At 36.9% G+C, this 3,841-nt stretch overlaps 1 pseudogene; it reads right to left on the bottom strand.

The window, feature by feature from the left end:
• Positions 1–343: 343 nt before the first annotated feature.
• Positions 344–981, bottom strand: LOC143573121 (putative lipid-binding protein AIR1 pseudogene; annotated as a pseudogene).
• Positions 982–3,841: the final 2,860 nt, after the last annotated feature.

Below are 3,841 nucleotides of genomic sequence, written 5' to 3' on the forward strand. Positions count from 1 at the left end.
CAAAAATATTTTTGGTTTTCACATGGTTTAACGTATAATATTTTTTTTTTGTCTTAACTCTTAACCATAATTTTCATTTGGAGAAAGAATTTCAACTTGTTTAAAAAGTTTGGTCGAATAATTCATCATACAATCACCAAGTACGTACAAGAATATCACATATATAGAAGTCGAATCAATTAATAAAAGGTCACAACACATTGCTAAATAGAAGTACTACAATGACATGAACAACTGATCCTAGTTGAATCTCAATGAACACAGAAACTACGAACAAAATGCAACGAAAATGAAACTCGGAAATCACAATGAAAAGTAACCAAACAGCATTAGGAAAAGGAAAACCGTAGACGACATTGTTGTGTCTACACAAACGACCTTAAGATCTAGGCACAAATGAAGTCCTTTGGGAGCTCCTTGCCACAAGTGTTAATAAGCAAGCTGAGTGAGATAGGGATATTAATATTAATCCCAAGAACATTGGCTTTCAAAGCAGTGCAAAGGCATACAGCCGCTTCAAGGTCGAGAAGGCCGCCGAGGGCTGAGCAGCAAGGGTGGTCTGGTGGGTTCCCGATGACGGTCCCAATGGAGTCGTTGAGCAACTTAGCACATATCCCTAGTTTCAGGGCATCTCTTGGGCAATTGCCCTTGGGAGTAGTAGGAGTAGGCACTGGCAGAGCTGGAGTGTGGCAAGTGAAGCATGCTTGTGTGGCTACAAAGAAGAGGAGGTTGGTGGCTAGGAAGAGAGTAGAAGATTTGCTGAAAGCCATTGGTGCTAAATAAGTTTGAGTGTGAGGATAAGTATGTGGTTCTAGGGTTTATATAGATGAAGCTTGGTATTATAATATTGAGAGAAACATGCATCTACGTGATAAGTTTTTCGATAATGTAAAGATCCTAACTTGCATGTGAAGGAATGCGGTACTAGTTTCATTGGCTGGGACTGTAAGGCCAGATCAATGTGTTAAAAAGTAATTCTTTAAACATGGAGTATAATATAAGTGATTCATTAATTTGGCGGCACCCGATTGACATGTTTAATTTTTGAAGGCGAAATCAAACAACCCTTATGAACAAGCGGCGAGTAGCTAGTTTGGAAAATCCTATTTGTGGTACTAAAAATGATAACATTAACTAAATATGCGTTAACCGGAAAGTGTTAGATCTTTAGTAGTTGATTAAAAACAAGCTAGTTTTACCGCAGTAGGCATTTGGGCGTGGGTCTTCATGGAGCAGGAGATGATGGGTTTGGGCTATCAAGTGTATTATGCAATCGTGGGCTTATGAGGTCATCTTTTGCTATTAGGTTACCTCGGATAACCTAACTTTATTCGTTGGTCGTTCAAAAAAAAAAAAAATAAAACAAACTAATTCTAACGTACGAAAAATCCAGTTTTTCTGATTAATTGCAAATTCAAGGTCAGCCTTTCTCATAAAAATTTGATGCCTTCTTTTAACGATGAATATAAACAGTCACGGACCTAAAATAAATTTGAAACTTGTAACTATTATTGATTATAGTTTTTTGTTTTTTTATTATTATTATTATTATTATTATTATTATTATTATTTTTTTTTTTTTGTAACTTCTACATGTATATTGTAGATAATATATTAATAAAAACAAGAAACAAAAATATATATACACATCACACGGACTTGGTTTCTTCTCACATTATATGAACCATTAAAAATCGTAAGTAAATATTTGTAAGAATCTTTTAAATCGACCTCAAATTTATTAAGTGATGCCAGCCAAGCAATGAACTCCCGTGAAGCATGACTACATACCATTTCTGCGTCTATCCTGCAGCCATTGATGGTTTTTATATCATTCTATTTGTCGTAATATAAAGATGGCCAATTATCTATCCATTCTGAGAAGGTAACTCTTAGCATTCAACGGTGAACAACTTGTGCTTCACATGCATATTGTATAATTTATGCACTGAATCTAATGTAGATATATAAACCTATAATATCATGATGTTATATTTTTGTAAGCTTTTAATTTGGCACACACGACTTTTTCCGCCTCGTTTCGTGGAGCATTAACATTGACAAGGTTTAAAAATCTCCGGTGTCCCATCCAAGAACCCAAAACTAAGATAAAACTTTGACATTTTTTAACCACTGACTTCTTGAAACGCCGTATCCTGTGGCCGAGGATTTGTGTTTCAAGGTCAGTGGGCAGGAGGAACGAATTCGTGCACTGATCATTGTGGAAATGGAGTCTATCGGTAATAAATAAATTTTATATCGTATAATTAATATAAGAGGGGCAGGCGTGAAGAAAAGAAGGTAGCATATATTAGAGGTGCACAAACCGGTTTTTTTAAAAAAACCGGTTCGGTTATTAACCGGACCGGTTTTTTTTGGCCCGAAAAAAAACCGGTTCGGTTAATAACCGGACCGGTTAATAACCGGTTTTTTTCTGTCAAAACCCTAACCGGTCTAACCGGTTAGGACCGGTTTAGAAACCGGTTAGAACCGGTTAATAAACCGGTTTTTTTATTAACCGGTTTTTTTAATAACCGGTTTTTAGGTTAACCGGTTTTGTTTTGTTTTTTTTTTTTTTTTAAATTTCGCGGTTTCAAATACGAATATTTGTTTTTTATATTTTGTACCTAATGAAGACCATTATTTTTTCACAGTATAAACAAACCGGTAACTACAAGGCAAACCGGTAACTACAAGGCAAAACGGACTGACCGAAGCCATTCTTTGCTTTCGTTGTTAGGGTTCTTTGGTTGGAAGATGAGTATGAGTGTGTGTTGGTGAATGTGTTTTCAACAAACCAAAGATTAAAAACACATAACTTTCATTTATAGTTTTTACATTAAAAATACAAACATTAAATCGTTATCGCATATTCGTAACTCAAAAATACAAACATTAAATCATTAACACTGAAGAAATCTCTGCCAAGAACTGTTGTTCATGATTTAACTCAAAAATACAAACATTAAATCGTGAACTAGCAGATGCTCCTGTTGTTCCCAATCGCAGTTTGTTCATGATTTGCCTCCATGTTTGCTGTTTCTTTAACTAAATTAGAAAAATCCAAATCAACAAGTAAATAAGAGCACATATTAGGAGAAAGAATGCTTAGACACGATTACATGAACAACTTGCTGTTTCTTACTAATGATTTGCCTCCATGTTTGCTGTTTCTTTAACTAATTTTCTTCGCTACCCGATCCCGAGCTATTTCTTAGGTAATCGTCGTACGCGGCTTCTTCATCGGTCATTGGTTGAGTGTGTCCTTCATTGACCTCGTCTTCATACAAGCCCGCTTCATACTCTATTTCCCCCTCGAGTGAGCGTTGATGTTGTGCCCTATCTAAAGAGTCCAAGTAATCCTTGTAGTAAAATCGACATCTCTATAGCTGGTGCAGTGAGTCGAGTCCTCCTAATCGATATAACCCTGCCATAAACAGAAAAAGCAGACTCCGAAGCTACCGTGGAAGCTTGGACCGTTAGTAAATCTTTGGCCATGGCGGCGAGGATCGGAAACTCATCCTCCTTACCTCTCCACCAAGCCAGCAAATCAAGACTTCTAAATTCATCCGGAGTCATGTGTTTCACAAAGTTGGTACCACCATACCTTCCAAGTTCACTGCTTGGGGTGTTTACCTTTTGACGTTTACCGGCGTCTTCCCAAATCATGTAGTACATCCCCATTTCAAGGTCGGTTTGGGATTGGGATTGGGCAACAGCTCTTAACGAGTCATGAATTTGGGAAGACGACCCGTATTTTGTAAGGTAGACATCATACATGTTTGACAAGGTGGTGTTGAAAGCATTCTTTAAAGTTTGGCTATAATAGGGGTTTTGATCG

The sequence above is a fragment of the Bidens hawaiensis genome, unplaced genomic scaffold (genome assembly GCF_021521415.1).
Source record: "Bidens hawaiensis isolate Kalapana, Puna unplaced genomic scaffold, B.hawaiensis_p1.1 tig00026209_1, whole genome shotgun sequence".
Lineage (NCBI taxonomy): Eukaryota > Viridiplantae > Streptophyta > Magnoliopsida > Asterales > Asteraceae > Bidens > Bidens hawaiensis.